We start from the raw sequence: 20,265 nt of genomic DNA, 5'->3' as shown, positions 1-20,265 counted from the left end.
ACTTTCTGTATTTTGTTCAAAATTTCAGAGTTTTCAGAGAGTAGTTTGACGTTTCGAAAAAAAAAAATAATGAACGCTCACTTTTTGGTGTAGCCCTATATAACGGTATTTCTGATTTTCGTTCAGTTATTATTTGGTATTTTGGGTTTGTTTTTATTTAACATAGGTATGGTTGGTTTGGCAACTACACGAATCCGGCAACTGCTTTACTAGGAAACCTTTGGCCCATTGTGTTCATCCTAGGAAGAAATAAAAATTTCGACGATAGGAGAGATAAAAAAGAAGCAGGAAGGTGAAGAAAATATTTATAGAGAGAGGTGTAGTTAGGATGGTGGCCTGTCTAGCCAGGGAATGCCTTCGGCAAACTGGTAAATGTATTAATCTTTACGTAGCATAAAGTAGTCGGGAACACTGCTGTTGAGGTCAGGCAGGTTTTCAAGTGCCAACTTCTGGCAGGTTCTTCGAAGAAAGTATATCGGTATATCAATCGACTGAGATGCGCCTCAAGCTATATTGCTATTGTTATGTCCTAGAACCCAACAAAGTTTAACGCAATCAGGTATTTCAATGAGAGCTTTCTGCAGTTAAGGGTGACACTCAATTTAAGAGCACTAGACTAGATAGGCCTAAGGGCGTCTGACTATCGACATACATGCTCTTGCAAAGATATCTTACCATTTTGGCTTGATTGCAAGAGTTTCAGGCTGAAAAATGCTGCAATTGTCATTCAGCTTTGTATAAATGGCCAGACCGTCCAGAGGAGGTTCTCCACCAACTCAGGTATCTCAATTAGGTAACAATAACATTAATGTAACTGGAGTCGAATCACTAATCCCATTACTTTCACCTAAGATTTTCCGTCTAAGTGGTATGTCCAGGATTCGTGCATGACCAAAACGTGAAGAGCGCCATCCCCCGTTTACTCTCGTATCAGCGCACTCCTTGGTGCTTATAAGTGATCTAAAATATCGAGTGGCTGAAAGTTTAGCACCAACCCGAAGCAGATTGTAGAGTGCTCTTGAGTGCGTGGCTCTCTGCACTGTGGTTAATTTGGACATGAGTGCCCCGGATTTAGTCGCATACCACCAGACGAGGCTCCTATATGTCTGAACAAGTAAGACCACTGTTACATACATCTAGTGTACGATTTGTGGTCTGAGCCCCAGCTCCTCCCTGTGATGTTTTTGCATAAATAGAGTGCATGAGGCTCTCCTCAATGTTCTTGCTCCAGTTTAAAAGCTCGTCCAAGTTCGTATTGAGGTATTTGCCGCACGAAGTGACATTCAGCGTAACTCCCTCCAGTACTAGCACTGAAAATCCTTGTGACTAGCATAAGTTCTGTCTTTGTATGGTTTACCCCAGACCATTGCCCATGACCCAACCAGACAACTGCATTACTGAACTTTGCATTAGGCCACAAATAGTTGGAACAGATCTAACATTTACACCACCACTACGTCATCAGCATATGCGACTGCCTTTATTCGATGCTGGTTGAAACTCGCAAGTATTTCGTTAATAGCCAGAAGCCAAAGCAAGGGTGAGAGAATTCTTCCCTGTGGCGTCCCTCTGCTGATTGTTTTCCTATTGGAACTCTCTGCCAAGCTCGAATTGATTATTCTGCTTTTTAGTATTCTATCAATGCATTCAATCAGGATAGAGGAAATACCAGAGACATTGAGAACATTATGGATCGATCCCAGCTTTACATTGATAAAAACACTTCCCCACCTACATCGAGGAAAGCTACCAAAGTAAATTTGGAGTTTTCTATACAACTCCGTGTGGGGCTGTCTTGATATCGAGATGCTTCGATGTACATATTATATTTACATTTATATTTCAACGATTTTCCAGGTCCTGTAACCTTTTTAAGGCCTTCATTATAATGGAAGAGAAGTATGGACTCCATATAAAAGAACTTCTAAGATTTAGAGCTCTGAGGATAACCGATTTGTCCAATAGCCAAGTTTTCACATGGTGTGGGCTATGAAAAAATTTGACCGGTCATAATGTCGTTTTTAGTGGTTACATAATTAAATAGAGTTTACTGGACAATGTAATACTTCTATAATAAAAATATGAATGTGCTAGAATGTGAGCTTAGAGATTTCAGATAGATGTTACTATTATACCGCCGTGGTAAATAGCATGAAAAATAGATTAACTTTATAGTCTGACTAATTTCAATGTATGGTTACATGACATTTTCAAAAGAACCATTTTTACAGTTTGTCGAGAATAATTTTAGGCAAATAATTATAGTCAAGAAGTGTGTTTTCTACTTAAAATTTTGATTAAATTTATACTGGACGTCATTCATTTATTCAATACCTACTCGCTTACAAAAAGTTGCAAAAACTAAATGAAAATTTATTCCTATTGGAAAAGTAGGGCAGTTACAAAACATGTTTGATGATCGCTCCTGCCTGACAATAGCCATATCTTATTTGTTTTTCAATCATTAATATTTTTTGAATATCTCGAGGAAAAAAAAAAAACAATTTTGAAATTGGAACAAAATAGCGTGACAGTCACAATCCATTACTCCAACACCAGAACAAAACTACATTAGTTATAAATAATGCGTATAATATTTCCTAGGCCTAATTACTAAAAGCAAAGACAAACAAAAAATACTATTTATGTGGTGAGAAAAAAATGTTCGCTTGAATTGAAAAATACTACTTTTGGCTGTGGGAATAAATGAATATGTTTTCTTCATTAATGTTCCATTGAAAAATGTAATAAAGACACTAATTTGACAATTGTCATTGTCTAGTTGTTTGTACCAGAAACGGAGTCACACCAGAACAAGGCCAAGCAATACATTTGAATATTTTTAATGCTGCTGTGAAATGGATCTAAAAACTGTGTATTTGGCGGCAAAATTTAAGGGAAGTTCGCACATTTTAGGTAACTGTAAAATCACGCTACTGATTAGAAAGGCTTTGAGTTTTTGAATTCATTCTAAAACTGTGGAAAATGATAAACAGTAACAACACGATACTATTTTGGCTTGCAATCGAGAACTTTACATTTTTATACCCTACACCATACATAGTATGGAGGGTATATTAAGTTCGTCATTCCGTTTGTAACTCATCGAAATAATCTTTTTAGACCCAACAAAGTATATATATTCTTGATCAGCGTAAAATTCTAAGACGATTTAGCCCTGTCCATCCGTCCGTCCGTCTGTTGTAATCACGCTACAGTCTAAACGAATTAAGATAGGAAGATACAATTTTGCACAGATCCCTCTTTTGTCGGCAGGCAGGACAAGTTCGAAGATGGGCCACGATATCGTATAGCTCCCATAACGGTACTCCCCGATATTTGGTATTTTGATGATATTAGACACATTTTCAGTGGAATTGTCTGAAAATCCACACAAGGAGTCCCGAGTGGGTACTTTATACCTCGGAAGAGAATTATCTATATAGGTCAACAATATCGTATAGCCCCCATATAACGGTACCCTCCGATATTCGGTATTTTATGATTTTAGCCACATTTTTCCACGGAATTGTCTGATAATCCACACAAGGAATTCCTTGTGGGTACTTTATCCCGTGGAAGATAATTTTTTATATACGTCCACGATATCGTATAGCCCCCGATATTCGGTATTTTGCTGATTTTAGCCACATTTTTCAACGGAATTTTCTGATAATCCACACAAGGAGTTCCTTGTGCGTACTTTATCCCTTGGAAGAGAATTATCTATATAGCTCCATGATATCGTATAGCCCCCATATAACGGTACCCCCGATATTCGGTATTTTGATGATTTTAGCCATATTTTCCTATGGTATTGTCTGAAAATCCACACAAGGAGTTCTTTGTGAGCACTTTAACCCCTGAAAGGTAATTGTCTATATAGGTCCACAATATCGTATATCCCCCCATATATCGGCACCTTCCGATGTTAGATATTTTAAATATTTTAGAATTTTTAATGGATTTTATTTTTTGAAAATTTTCTAATTCGTTCCAAATGGTGGAGAGGGTTCAAAGTTCGGCCCGGCCGAACTTACTGCTTTTTTACTTGTTGTATATGAGTTCGAACATGACGTGCACAATTGAGCACAAAGTATTAGGTATTTGTATTAGATGGCAAACATCTTTCTTATGGGAACTAATGTGGTATCATTGGCATGGAGCAATCGGGAAGAGCTTATTCATATAAAAATGGAACATAAAACATCATTTTGACATGTATTTTGCATTTGTCTTTTATTAAATTACTGATTAGATTTCTTTTTTTATAAAAACTCATATTAAATGTTTTTTCTTTTTTTTTGGAAATAATAATGGGAAAATATTTACATTTTACGCAAAAAAATCTTCAAAATTTTCCATTATGAAGTTTACCGAGGAGGATGTCAATAAAACCATTGATGGTACAATGGTTAGTCCATTCAATTTTTCTGTCCAAAACTATATAAACATCTCTATATTTAAACCCTAGAAACCAAACGTGACTTCAATATCAAATTTTAGGATTTGAGCTCTATTTTCTCACCCAAAACTCAATTTAGTACCACTTAGTACTTTTCGAACAATTATAGTACACATTTCCAGTACCACCTCCATATCTCAACCTCAGACACCAACAGTTGAGGATTCCAGACCTATCCATTCAACCAATAGCAGATTTAGTACCATTTAGTACTCTTCGTAGAAATATAAGACGCATATCCAAACCACCGCCATATCTGAAACAGAGATAAGAACAGTAATCTAAATATCAAATTTCAGCTCTATCCAATTAGTCAACACCAAATATAGTACCATTCAGTACATTTTGTACAATTGTAGTATAAATTTCCAAAACCACCTCCATATCTTAAACCCTGATACAACCAGAGACCTCAATATCAAATTTTAAATTTTAAGGTTCCAGTCTTTGCTTTCCCTATATACCAAATTTAATACTATTTAGTAGCATTTCCAAAACACCACCACATCAAAAACAGAGATACCTTCAGTAATCTAAATACTAATTACTATCCCTTCACCCAAAACCAAATAGGGTAAGTGTACCAGTAGTCGGCACTTTTAGGATTTTCGCGTTTTTAATCGCTCACCATTCTGAGTGGAACTTTTCAATTGTTACAAAGTTTATTTATTCAGATTCAAAATTTTGTATAGTATTTGCAATAATAAATAAAGTTTTAATAACTTTTTATTACATTTCATAAATTTGTAGTTTTATTAAAACAATGCTTTTTTGCCAGTAGTCGGCACCACTTGATAATTGTCGGTATGGCTTGTTCCAACAGTCTGCATACCAGTTTTTTGTAAGAATAATTAATCATAATAATAAATTAATTCATTAAAATATAATATTTTTGTTTAGTTAAACTGATTCGACGTCTTTATTGTACTTTTCTTAAGAATATGGATTGTTGAAGACCTTTACAGACAAAAATTTAATTTTTATTAGAATAAATCATCTTTGCTTATCGAAATTGTACACAAAGATAGCTGACAATACATTTGAAGTAAACAAAATATATTTAGTTATAATAGTTTCATTTAATTGGGCTTAGAAAAAAAAGTGCCGACTACTGGGACATGCCGAACTTAGGCACACTTACCCTATAGTAAAATTTAGTACTTTTCGTACAATTATAGTACACATTTCTGAAACCGCCTCCAGACTACAAATGAACAGCGATCCCAATACTAAATTTCAGATTTCAAGCACTATCTGTTCACTCAATACCAAATAGTACCAAATATATTATTATTTAGTACTTTCGTGCACTTGTAGTACACATTCCTAAAACCACCTCTTTATCACAAACCTGCCACCAACAGGGACCCCTATACAAAATTTCAAAATTCCAGCTTCATCTGTTCGCCCTAAACCAAACTGTTCCATATCTAGTACCATACCAAAACCACCTTCATATATCAAACTTACTTTACAACCTTGATTCCTATACCAAATTGCAAGTTTTTAGCTCTATCCGTTCACATAATGGTAATTGGTACTATTTTAGAAGTTTAGTATCATTTTAGAACTTTTCATAACCTTTACGTTTGAATTACCGAAAACTCTTTGGTACATCTATCTTGCACTCAGAATGCTAGATCATTCCGTTTGTCAATTTTTCAATTTTTAGCACTTTTTAGTACTTTTCGTGCCATATTAGCACGAATTTCCAAAAGCCCCGCAGTATCATACGCCTACGTACCAAAACTGACTCTCGTGTAAAATTTCCAGATTCTAGCTTCAGCAGTTTCGTCTGGGTGTTGATTCTCAGTCAGTGAGTTATTTCACTACTCTTTTATATACACATATAGTTTTCAACTCCAGTTTCAATAATCGGTAGACTGACGTACCTCTGGATGATCAAGGCATTTTTGGAGAATGTTAAATACGATCAAAATGTTGGACAAACTTTTCTTAGAATATTTGATAAAAGTTCTTTCTCTCAATATTTAATTATTAGTATGTACCGCCATCCACCCATGGTAAACAAAAAAATTTTGATCTCATTCAGTATTCGTTGGTGTCTTAATTAACATCTATTCAAAACCCACAAAAAATAATTACTTTACTTTATTATGTTGAAATAAGTGGAACAAACCTGGCACACACACATACATATATTTTACATGGCTGGGCAGGTGTCTATCTTCATGTGGAGGTAAGTATGAATTGCGATATGCTTGCTGTACTTATCGTAAACATAGTTATTTTTTGTTGTAACTAGAAAGTGGAACATGCTGAAGAAGCAGTAGAAGAATGAGTGAAAACCATAGCATAAACAGACAAGTTCGACATAATGAAGGTATCGCAACGATAAGAAAGCGTACCCATCATCAATTAAACTAACCGTGCATATTTAAGAGCGAATACATTAGGGTGCTTTAACAATTGATATGTTGTTCAAATCATTTTTATACCCTCAGCCATATGGCTAGAGAGGGTATATATCATTTGATACGGCCAAAACGTCCCATATCGAAATAACGGTTGTAGGCCCTAGGTCGCTTTGGACCAAATCCGTTTCAGGACATTTGGAGTCGATCTTCCGATGTCCGTTGTCTGTCTGGCTGGTGCGCATGATAACTGTCGAAGAGATTATCCGATTTTGTCCGAACTTGTTAGATCGTAATATTATTATCAAACTAAGATCGAGTTCGGAAATGGACAGAATCGGTCCACTCCTTCTGGTACCTCTCCTACAAAAGGTAGAAATTTACAAAAAAAATGTTTACTGCACAGAAATAGAAAAGCTAGACCGATTTTGCTCCAACTTTGCTAATCCCAATATTTGATTCAATTCTAGTTCACGTGCGAAAATGGTCAATATTGGTCCACTCCATCAAGTACCTCCTCCACAAAGTGTCAACATTTGGAATAATTATTAATCTTATAAAATGTGATGTAACAGTCCGATTGTCTTCAAATTATTCACATCACAATATTTTAATTAACTCAGGGTCTGGTATGAAGATGGCATATATCCTCCCACACAAGGGGACAACATTTTGAATATCCATTAGGGTCATAAACACGAAATCGCTATTTCTATCAGCGCAAGATCTTTTATAAAGATGGTAGAGATCGGACAATTTTTTCTGGTACCTCCTCTACAAAGGATCAAAGTTTCAAATAAGCAAAACGAGTATTCAATCCGAAATAGGCATCCGGTTTACTTCATATTTCACACATCCCATTCTTCTGCTGTGAAGATGGGATATATCGGTTCACTCCTTCTTGTACCTCCCCCACAAAGGGTCAACATTTGTAATATCTATGAAGCTCATAAATCGCGGAATTAACATCCGATTCCATTTCGACTTGGCAAAGCTCAATATTTCTATCAAAACAAGATCTGAGATAAAGATGGTAGAGGTCAGACCATTTCATTTCCGACACAAAGAGTCAAAATTCAAAACCAAAACAATCATAAAATCCAAAATAAGCATCCGGTTCTCATCAAATTTCACACATGCCATTATTTTTACTAACACCAGATCTGCAGTGAAAATGGGATATATCGATTCATTCCTTCTGGTACTTCCCCCACAAAGGGTTCAAAATTTGGATCCAACTCTCCTCACATTTCACACATCCAAACATATTTGCTGACGCAAAATCTGTTATAAAGATGATAAATATCTGCCAACTCGTTCTGGTACCTTAACCACAAAGGGTCAGAATTTCCAATACATATATCTGTCATAACTTGCGGAACAAGTCATCGATTTTTAGAACTTGCTATATCCAAATATCTAATTAATCGAATTGGACAATATTGGCCAACTGATGCGGAACCCCACACATAAAGGGTCCACAGTTAGAATAATCATAACAAAAACAGACAATTTAACTTGGTTTTTTTTTTTTGAAATCTCAATATTATTTAGTCGTTTTAAAGCTTTTATTGATATTTTAAATTCAGTTTTAAAACCTTTATAGAAAGACTGTAAGTTCTAATCGTGCGACTTAGCGATCATCTGCCTCTTTTACACACGCTGCTTTTCAAACGAATTGAGACAGAAGGCTACCATTTTGCGGCAAGGTCAATTTCGAATACATACAACTTAAACTTATCGTATGTGTAAGGGCATGGTGTGTCCAACTACCAATCAGAAGATCGCCAGTTCAACCCCAAAACTGGAAAATAAAACAAAAAATGAATTGTGGCGACATTATATTAAAATTCAAATCTGGTGTTTTCAAAATAGAACAATTGCTTTCTTCAACTAATTTATTGAATGGTGGCAGTTTGGTAAATACTTTATTTTATTTTGATATGTCCATGTCAAAAAAGAGGTTAAGACGATGTTTTGTAAGTAGTAACTGGTGCCAAAATGTACTAAATAAACTCATTACTTGGTAATAAGGATTTTTCTGGGTATGGTCACTAGTAGCGAGTAATAGTAGTAATTTTGGTTACTAGCCTAAACGCAATATGGCCAATATTGATCAGTGTTGTGATAACATATAACAGTGGGTTCTTCCAAAATTTTCATTATGGGTACCTAATCCTCTGTAAGTAAATAATGCATATGGGTTTCATTATGTGGTTATAATAAAGGTTTTACAAGGTATTCTGTTCCTCGTGCCGGGAAATATTAAAAGTACGGTTTGGATGTGTATTGGCGCTAGGTTATGTCCCTATAAAGGGTTAAGATTTCGAATAATCAAAAAATGTGGTTTTTGCAATTGTGTACTACAAGTGCACAAAAATATTCGGTACAGTTTGGTATTGGATAAAGATAAAATTCTAAAATTTGATATTTAGATTTCTGATGGTACCTATGTTTTAGATTTGACTGTGGTTTGGAAAGGCGCTCTATATTTGTATGAAATTGGGTGAAGTGATAGGGCTGGAATCCTCAAAGTTGATATTGAGGTAACTTATGGGTGCCTGAGGTTGAGATATGGCGGTGGTGTTGGAAATGTGTAGTATAATTGTATAAATGTGTAGTATATAAAGTACTTAAAATCATTCGGAAAGTACTAAATGCAACTGAATTTGGTATTGAGTGAATGTATAGTGCTGGGATCTCGACATTTTATATTGAGGTCTCTGTTGGTATCTAGGGTTTGCATATGGAAACGTTGAAATAGGTTTGGAAAGAAAATTTGAATGTGGGTCCTTTGTGCAATGGTTTTACTAATGTATACTGAAAATGAAATATTTTGAGGACTTGTTTGTGTAAAAGGTAAACAATTTCCTATTATTATTATTTTCGAAGAAGTAAAAACTTAAATAGGAGTAGGAAAAAGAAAATTTCCACTAAGATGGCTCTAACACCCTGTGGAATAGTACCAACTGGTTCTGATGATTTGAATGCACAGTGGTCCCACATGTATGGAAAAAATGTTTCTATACATCTAATCCATCTTATTTTTATACCCTCCACCATACTATAGAGGGTATATTAACTTTGTCATTCCGTTTGTAACTCCTCGAAATATTCATTTCAGACCCAACAAAGTATATATATTTTTGATCAGCGTGAAATTCTAAGTCGATTTAGGGATGTCAGTCTGTCTGTCTGTTGTAATCACGCTATCTTTCGAACGGATTGAGATAGAAGGTACCTCCCGATATTCGGTATTTTGATGATTTTAGCGACATTATTCACCGGAATTGTTTCAAATTAGTATTTGAAGTTCGAAATGGATACCACAGCCTAAGACAGAAAATTGTCTGTGCAGGTCCACGCCTTCGCATAGCCCCCATATAACGGTACCTCTCTATATTTGGTATTTTGATGATTTTAGCGACATTATTAACCGGAGTTGTTAAAAATTTGGTATTTGAAGTTCGTAATGGATACTACAGCCTATGACAGAAAATTGTTTGTGCAGGTCCACGTCTTCGTATAGCCCCGATATAACGGTACTTCCCAATATTCGGTGTTTTGATTATTTTAGCGTCATTATTCACCAGAATTGTTTCAAATTACGTATTTAGAGTTCGTTATGAACTACAGTCTGTGACAGAAAATTGTCTATGCTGGTCCAGGTCTTCGTATAGGCCCCATATACCAGTACTCCTTATATTCGGTATTTTGACGAGTTTAGGTACAATACCCACCGAAATTGTTTGAGATGTCGCATTTGAAGTTCGTAATGGATGCGACAGCCTATGACAGAATATTATCAATACTGGTCCAGGTCTTCGCACAGCTCCGATATAACGGTACCTCCCTATACACGATATTTTGATGATTTTAACTATGTAGGTCCACGTCGTGTAGTCCCCAATATAACGCCAATATTCGTTTTTTTTAAATTTTAACAGATTTTTTAAGGATTTTATTCTTTGAAACTTTCTAAATTCGTTCCAAATGGTGGAGGGTATTCAAAGTTCGACCCGGCCGAACTTACTGATTTTTAACTTGTTTTAGAGTAGCTTGAAAATGAGTAAACAAGTTAAAAAGCAGTAAGTTCAGCAGGGCCAAACTTTGAATATCCTCCGCCATTTGAAACGAATTTGGAAATTTTCAAAAAATAGAATCCATTAAAAATTCTTAAAAATACCGAATATAGCCGATATATTGGGGTCTATACGACGTTGACCTACATAGGCATTGTTTGCTATAATCCATTACTATATTATAAACGGTGAATAATGTAGCATCGTCAAAATACCGTATATAGGGAGGTACCGTTATATTGGAGCTATACGAAGACCTGGACCTGCATAGACATTTTTTTGTCACAGGCTGTAGCATCCATTACGAACTTCAAATACGAGATCTCAAACAATTTGTAACAATGTGTAACAATTTCCTTTTATTCTTAATATACCATCCTCGTTTTCATTTTTTCGCATATATCCGGTTCTGTTTAACCCAAAACATATGCCTTCATACAATTTAGAAACATCAGCAAACTCTAGCATTTCCAAGTGTATGGCACTTCAAAATATGGACTTAATTCCACTTGGAACAACATTTCATCATACACATGAGTATGTGTGGGGCATACATAGAATGGCATTTATACGTACGTGCATGCATACCTACATGCAAACATATGTATCTCGGAATAAAAAACATTCTTACATGAAATATTCGTGCCTATAAGATTTCCTTTTAAAGTTTAAAAGTCATTTGGCCGTCTGCCATTGTTGTGGCAAAACTTGATGATAACCACTGCAATTGGTAATGATGGTGGTAACAGGGTCGGCTGTTTTGGCAACCCGCGGCAGAACGTTTGAAAAATATTGGCTGCCGGATAAAAGAAAGTTAGATTGGAGCTGAATTTTTATGCAATACATATCAGTGCCGATTTCTCTGCGCACGTTCCTATAATTTTGAATATTTATCTCTCCAAATGAAATAAATTCTGACAATTATGGGACGGGAAGTTCGATCCACCATATTATAGTTTGGATGACTTCAATAGTAATAGTTAAGAAGAAAGAAAGGGGAGTACATGGTCTAAAGGTGTAAGTTATCGAGACCCATAATATACACCGATTACAATGGAGCTGCACAACTAACCACAGTCGGACTTATTGTTTTATAGGACTACAACAAGATCTCTGTGTATGAACCCTAAGTGAGTTTTGTTCGTATATATTGTAATTTGTCGCAGACAGCACATGCTGTCGAATGTGATTCTAGGATTTTTTGGTAATTACAGTTTCCACCGTTTCTTCTTCAATGACCTTTTCAGAAACTAGCCAGGACCACGATCCCCGACATTTTTTAAAATTCCGGCATAGACCTAAGTAATCCGAACCACTTTCCGGAAAGTTCTGTTCGCAAAGCGGGAAAATTAACACCGACATATACAGGGTGAGATAAAAAAAGTGCAACAAAGTCAAAATTTAAAATTTTTTAAAATTTTATTGAATGAAAGCAAAAATATCGGAAATAGCATCAAATTTTAGAATAAGTTTAAACTTGTTCGAATTGGTCACCTTTGGCACGAATTATGGCCTTCAGACGGCCAATGAAAAACTCACACACTGCCCTACTGTTGCTCTGCGGTATTTTGGCCCATTCCCGGCTTAAGGTGATCGACACTTTGGTATTTTTTAGTGCCAACCTTGCTTTCCAAAATACTCCAGACACAATAGTCCAAAGGATTGGTTCCGGAGATTTTGGTGGACATTGTGCGCTAGAAATGAAGGGAGGAACCTCATTTTGTAACCATTTTTGGGTGGCGCGTGCTGAGTGCGATGGTGTTGAGTCCTATTGGAATGTCCAAGGTCTGCGGCCAAAATGTTTGCGTGCCCAAGGCTTTAATATACCCTCCAGAATATTTTCGCGATAATATTCGGCATTTATTCTGATGGCACGGTCGATTAATTCGAGCGGAGAGCGACCATCGGCAGTTATGGCGGCCAACACCATCACCATGGCCGACATTTGAGTTCTGGTGGCCAACCGAAGGTGCACATTTTCAGCCGATCCTGACCTCTTTGGCAAGTAAACACGATAATTTTGTTTGTTTACAAACTGCTTGACAACGAGTGTTTTCTCATCGGATAAAATCAAATTCGGCAGTTCACCATTTTCGGCCAAGCGAAGCAACTCGTTAGCTCTTTTGAGTCTATTTTCTTTTTGTTCTGTTGCGGTGTAACTTCTTGCACTTTTGGAATTTCAATGGCTTTACCCCGAGCTCATTTTTCAATATTTGCCGAATGGAATATTGCGATATGTTCAGCTCTGTAGCCATTTTTTCGCCACTGCGACGCATGTTTCGATCAAGTCGCTTCTTTATTTTTCGAACTATTTCTGCTGATGCTACTGCTTTCTTCCGTCCACTTCCTTGATGTCGGGCTACGCTACCAGTATCACGGTAACGAGCGATTGTACGAGACACAAAAGATTTATTCCCATTTAAATGCTGCAGTGCTCTAACGATAGCCACTTGTGGTTTTCCAGTTAAATATAAAGAAATCACACTATCACGCTTGAATTCCATCACAAATAACTTTTTTTCTGGAAAATTCTCACCAAAATGCTTGCGTACGCTTGTAAACAATATAATGAGCCGTCACTGGATTAATTTTAACAGCTGTCAGATGAGTAGCTTGGAAATGACAGCAGTCTGAATTTGGTTGCAGTTTTTTCATCTCACCCTATATACCTTAAACCTTCAAATGAAGTGCAGTTTCGGATCATTCCATCATTCGTAGAACATTTTTCGAAATTTGCTGACGGTTTTCTTTTCATTTACCTTTCATTATAAATCTCCAAACCACTTCAGTTCGATGTATGGATCAACTTCAATGGCCACAAACCCAACACTTTAATTTTTGCTATCGTCATTTTGCCATTAAACATACAGCGCCCCTTGTTGGGCGCCACTAAACTTCAGCACCTACCATGCTGCTCAAAGTATCATTACGCCACACTTGAACTTCTTAGCATTTTATTTAAAGCTTTTTGTTGTTGTTTTGTTGTGACTGGTTGGTATATTGCTATTTGGGTGCTTCAGTGAAGAGTGGAGTAGTTAAGTCGTTCCCTAGATGCCAAAACACTTGTCGTGGTGGAAACGTCATCCGTTCATGTTTCTAAATCGCCTATTTGTCTGCCGAGTTATGGGGTTATACTACACACACATACACAAATAGATGTGTGTGTGAGGAAATGGGAGGAAGTGAAGACATGGGATGGGTCGTTTTAACACCAACAATTTCATTGAAGCTTGTCTTATAGCTAACATAATGTGTAAGGGTGGTGGGTAACAGCAAGTTCATTGTACTTTTCAGGCGAGAAAAAACAAGGCCCACTCCACGTTGTTTCACCAACAAATACTTCCTTCCTCACTTCCACTCTTTCGTAGAAAAAAATGTAGTTTTAGCACATTTCAAAGATAGGAATCTACAATCGTATCTGGCTTGCAGTGTGGCATATTGACGTCATATATGCATTCATATATACACATACACACACACTTATATGTATTTATGTATATCATTCACAATTTTTTATGTGTGCCTTGTATTGTGCTGCTACACTACACTTCTTTTCCCGACTAGATTACACAATGCACCAATTCAATGTTTTTCTTTGTTGTCTTGTGTAATGTAATGTACATACAAACCTACAAATTATTGCATTTTTTACAATCTCCATTGTTGTAGTTGTTCTTTTTGTTCAAAAAACAGTTTTGTATCGGCAGAAAAAGATTTGTGTTTATAAATTATCTGCAATGAAGACAGTTTGGCGTCATAGAGGATGGATCTTACGTACATACATAAATACATATGGATATTCAGAGATTGCATTGTTTCACAGGTTATTAAATAAATTTGATGACATCCTAATAGTCGGAGATGGCCTATCTGAAAATACGATATAAATTAGATATGAGGTCGGTTAAATGGAAGAAGGGAAATTTTATTTTTTTCGGAATGGAAAGACAGACAGATGGGTGGTGTCGAATTTATGATACCCAACATCACTTTGAATATCTAGTAGAGTCGCCAGTAGGAAATAAATGTTCCTATTGGCAATTGTTTGTATTAATTGCGTATTAAAGGCTTTAGAGCGGTTGCAATTTTGAAATGGAATGAAACAAACCTGTGAAATCTATATCTTAGTCGATTTCCACTAAACTTGACTGAGGTAAATTTTATGTGTCTGGTGACCTCTCGAACCAAATATCATTGGTATGGCGTGCATAATACAGATTTGAGGGACTTAGATATAAAATCGAAAGAAACATATATATGGGAGTTATACAGGGTGGGATGAAAAAAACTGCATCCAACTTCAGACTGCTGTCATTTCTAAGTCACTCGTCCGATAGCAGTTAAAATTATTCCAGTGACAGCTCACCATATTGTTTACAAGCGTACAAAAGCGTTTTGGTGAGAATTTTCCAGAAAAAAAGTAATTCGTGATGGAATTCAAGAGTGATAGTGTGATTTCTTTATATTCGGCTGGAATACTACAAGTGGCTAACGTTAGAGCACTCCAGCATTTATATGTGAATACATGTTTTGTGTCTCGTACTATCGCTGACGTCAAGGAAGTGGACGGAAGCAAACAGCAACATCAGCAGAAATTGTTCGAAATGTAAAGAAGCGACTTGATCGAAACCCGCGTCGCAGTGGCCGAAACATGGGTTGTGCGCTGAACATATCGCAATAATCCATTCGGCAAATATTGAAAAACGAGCTCGGGGTAAAGCCATTGAAATACCAAAAAGTGCAAGAACTTACACCGCAACAGAAAGATAATAGACTCAAAAGAGCTAAAGAGTTACTTCGCTTGGCCGAAAGTGGTGAACTGCCGAATTTGGTTTTCTCCGATGAGAAAACATTCGTTGTCCAGCAGTTTGTAAACAAACAAAATGATCCTGTTTACTTGCCAAAGAGGTCAGCTAAAAATGTGCACCTTCGGTTGGCCACCAGAACTCAAGCGCCGGCCATGGTGATGGTCGCTCTCCGCTCGTATTAATCGACATCAGAATAAATGCTGAATATTATTGCGAAAATATTCTGGAGGGAGTATTAAAGCCTTGGGAACGCAAAGATTTTGGCCGCAGACCTTGGACCTTCCAACAGGACTCAGCACCATCGCACTCAGCACGCGCCCCTTAAAAATGGTTACAAAATGAGGTTCCTCGCTTCATTTCCAGCGCACAATGGCTACCAAAATCTCCGCATACCAATTTGTTGGACTATTGTGTCTGGAGTATTTTGGAAAGCAAGGTTGGTACTAGAAAATACCAAAGTGTCGATCACCTCAAGCAAGGGCTTCGCCGGGAATAGGACAAAATACCGCAGAACAACATTCTGGCAGCGTGTGACGGTTTCATTGGCCGCTTGAAAGCCATAATTCGTGCCAAAGGTGACCAATTCGAACAAATCTAAACTTATTCTAAAAGTTGATGTTATTTGCGACATTATCTGCTTTAATTCAATAAAATTAAAAATCTAACCTTGTAGGTTTCATCCGATTTTGAATTTTACTTCCTCACACGTGTAAAATACTCTCCACAACAACGATATTTGGTGCCAACCAGAATAGAAATACCTCTGCTAAATTTTATAAAGATCGGTTCAGATTTGGATATAGCTCCCATATATGTCTTTATCCGATTTCACGTTTATTGTGCATAAAAAGTGTAGTATCAGCTCAAATACGATGTATTTTGATAAATATCGGTTCAGACACAAATGCCTTTGAAACAGTTCCAGTTCCAATATCATTAAAATATCGAATATCGGGAGGTACCGTCATATGGGGGCATACGAAATGTTGTCGTACTCATTAAGATTATCCAATACGAAATTTGAAACGATTCCGGTGAATAATGTTGCTGAAATCATCAAAATACCGAATATCGGGAGATACCGTTGTATGAGGGTTATAAGAAAACGTGGACCTGCATTCAAAAAATTTTGTCATAGACTGTAGTACCCATTACGGACTTTAAATATGAAATTTGAAATAGTTCCGGTAAATAATGTCGCCAAAATCATGAAAATGCCGAATATCGGGAGGTACCGTTACATGGGGGTTATACGAAAACGTGGATCGTCATGGCCCATTTACGAACTTAACTGCCTACTGGTAAACTATGCTTGTATGCAAAATGTTAACATTCGATCTCAATTCGTTCGAAAGATAGCGTAATTACAACAGACAGACGGACATCGCTAGATCGTCTTAGAATTTTACGCTGATTCAGAATACATATACTTTGTAGGGTCTATTATGATTATTTCGAGGAGTTACAAAAAGAATGACATAGCTAATATACGCCACATAGAATGGTGGAGGGTTTAAAAAGTATTAGATTTAGATTCCAAAAATCTTGTTGTTCGCTTATATCATAGTGTAGGCTATAAACATGTAGACAAAGAATGTAGTCAATTTGAAAAAAAATGCAATAAAATTGTTTTCCTGAAAAAGAACTTTGTCTACAGGATAACAAGGCGCAAGTTATCAACCCTCTGGCACTTACACAAAATAACGATTTCAAAATAGAATTTTCGCATTCCATTTGTCATCTTCCATAATTTGCAGTTAAAACAAGTCGCTGCAGTTGTCATCGTGACATCATCATTACCAGCAGCAGCATTTGTTGTTGTGGTTATTGTTCGGGGCGGCTTTTGTATTTGTCGGATATTTTCCGCCGCTTGAATTTTTGTAACTAAACGCTATTTTGTTAAATGTGGTTTGAAACTGGAGAACCTGTTCTACTGTGGACAATAGTCATTAGATAGTTGGTCGTCGTTGAGACAGAGGGATGGAAGAGAGAGAGAGAGAGACTGACACAGATGCGAATTGGGGACAGATGTGAATTTGAATATAAAAATCGGATAATTTCATTTAAATGGAATTACTGTTTATTGCGTTTTTTTGCCTCATTTATGAAGTATGGGTATGGGCAAAATATGCCTTCCCCCGACTTGGCTCTAAAGCCGCAATACGCATAAACGCACATTTGTTACGTATAGGGCTGCAAAATGTAAAGTTTTTGCTCATTTGCAAGTTATAACCTAAGAAGGTTATTTTTTCGTTTTTCCCTGCCGACTTTTAACAAGGGTTTATAGTATTTTGTAGCATGGTTTCTTGACGGCTGAGGTAAACTCAGCTATATCCGGGGTCTACTTAAGGATCCTCTAAACCTCATAAAATAGGAAGGGTATATTTAGACGTGTAAATCAGGTGTTTCCTCAATTTAAATCAAGGCTAGGTTAAGAGAGTCCCAATTGTAAATAAATAAATTGTTTTGAATTTTCTGTCAACCTACATAAGGTCGGCCAGTAAGCCCATCGGACAACCAAGTTTGCTGTCAAAAAACTTATTGTGATTTGAAATTCAAAGAGAGTCAACGCACAATTGTGCAAAAACTACTAAGTTTATAGTTAAATCGTTGTCAAAAGTAGTCTCCTTGGCTCACCTTATCTAGGCCTTGATCATGATCATTGGGTTATTCACGATTGGTCCTCGGGTGGTTGATGTAGTGTAATTAGCCAGGGATAATGTCCAGAGTACCGACGATTCATCTACAATGGCTAGGAAATGGTTCTTGCTAGCGCTTAGGTTTATATCTATTTGTAATTCACTACCAAAGTGTGAGCTTCGATACGGTACAACGAGTCGCAGCTCCTGTGGATCATCGAGCTAAAGTTCCTGGGAGTAATGAGCCAAAGACTTCTGTGGAACAAGGAACCGAAGCCCCAGTATAATGAATTACCGGTCACTCAACTTAATTAGTCGGAGGACAGAAAATGATACAGTAGCAAGCATGTCTACAGTGAGACAAACTGAGCCCTATATATGTTAGGCATCACCAAGTCAACGAGAATTATTTGCCTTATGCATTAAGCGGAATAGTGTCGAAAGCTGGATTTTCATTGCCAGCATGCTGTCCTCTTTGCTATCGACGAATGTTCTCGTTGTTTTTGCGGTTGCCGAGATTGATAATATGAGCCCTTTATTGGTATACAGCAGGGCAAGGCAGAGAGCCTCAAAAAATTTTTGTGATTGTATGTGTTTTGAAATAATAAAATATTGCAACTGTTTTTTGCCTCTCTTTACAGAGTGAAAAATAATTTGTTATCTTTAAATTTTCAATTTAAAATTTTCTGTTTTCAAAACAACTTTGTTGGTAAAAAATAATATTGTAACAGACAATTCGGAGATTTATTTGTAGAATTATTTCAATTTCAGAAATTTTATATAATTTTGATGTTATTTTTATTTAATAATTTCGGACATAACATGCTAACCATCTAAGTTGACCCTTTAAAAAGTAATACCGATTTTCACAGGCTGGCATACGCAAATAGTCGTAGAATTTTATGCTGATCAGAAACTCATTTCCTGCGTTGGGTTCTAAAAAATTATTTGTATGAATTACAAACAGAATGATAAACATAGCATCTTGCTCTTTTTCCTAAAATTGACTAAGACTGTACATGTCATTTCATAGAAATCGGGGGATATGAAAATGTCTATTAATTTAGATGGAAATTGATTTGTCGGTCAATATGAAATGAATTCCTACTCCTAACATGTGAATCCTTTTACAAATTCTGTCAAAAATAAATCCATCAAATATATACATCTTAACAATTGTAATTTTTATAATTTCGGAAATATTTGTTTCAAATATGTAGTAAGATATATTTATATCATCCAATATTTCTTACGGTGTATTCATGAAAATATCCGACAGCACCTTCCTCATCGACTGCTCGAATAAAACTAAATATTCTCTCAAAACCAATTTGACAGAAAATTCAAAACAATTTATTTTTCACAATTGTGTTGGTGAACACACAGATATCCCAAGGGATACTCTTTACCTAGCCTTGGTATACAGTATCTCTTGCGTTTTGGAATTTTGGAAGATAGCCTGCTGAATGGTATTATTGCTTAAATTGAGATGACAAGACTTGTTACTTTTTTATACCCTCCACCATACATAGAATGGAGGGTATATTAAGTTCGTCATTCCGTTAGTAACTCATCGAAATAATAATTTGGACCTAATAAAATATATACAGGGTGAGATAAAAAAACTGCAAAAAAGTAACTCGCCGTAATTTTTACTTTTTTTTTAAATTTTATTCAATGAAAACAAAAAAAAAAAAAAACAAACAAACGAAAATATCAAATTTTAGAATAAGTTTAGATTTGTTCGAATTGGTCACCTTTGGCACGAATTATGACCTTCAAACGGCCAATGAAACAGTCACACGCTGCCCAAATGTTACTCGGCAGTATTTTGGCCCATTCCCGGCGAAGCGCTGGCTTGAGGTGATCGACACTTTGGTATTTTTTAGTGCCAAC

At 36.3% G+C, this 20,265-nt stretch overlaps 1 protein-coding gene and 1 long non-coding RNA gene across 3 annotated transcripts in view; one reads left to right on the top strand and one right to left on the bottom strand.

The window, feature by feature from the left end:
* The window catches only part of LOC101895117 (dihydropyrimidinase), a 44,215-nt gene that overhangs the window by 11,437 nt on the left and 12,513 nt on the right, over window positions 1-20,265 (top strand). The window lies entirely within an intron of this gene.
* The window catches only part of LOC131802441 (uncharacterized), a 35,713-nt gene that overhangs the window by 6,545 nt on the left and 8,903 nt on the right, over window positions 1-20,265 (bottom strand). The gene's annotated exons all lie outside the window — the stretch shown is intronic.

This window comes from Musca domestica, unplaced genomic scaffold (genome assembly GCF_030504385.1).
Source record: "Musca domestica strain aabys unplaced genomic scaffold, Musca_domestica.polishedcontigs.V.1.1 21, whole genome shotgun sequence".
In the NCBI taxonomy this organism is placed as follows: Eukaryota; Metazoa; Arthropoda; class Insecta; order Diptera; family Muscidae; genus Musca; species Musca domestica.
The sequence above is the reverse complement of the archived record's forward strand: the minus strand, read 5'-3'. Positions and strand labels throughout refer to the sequence as shown.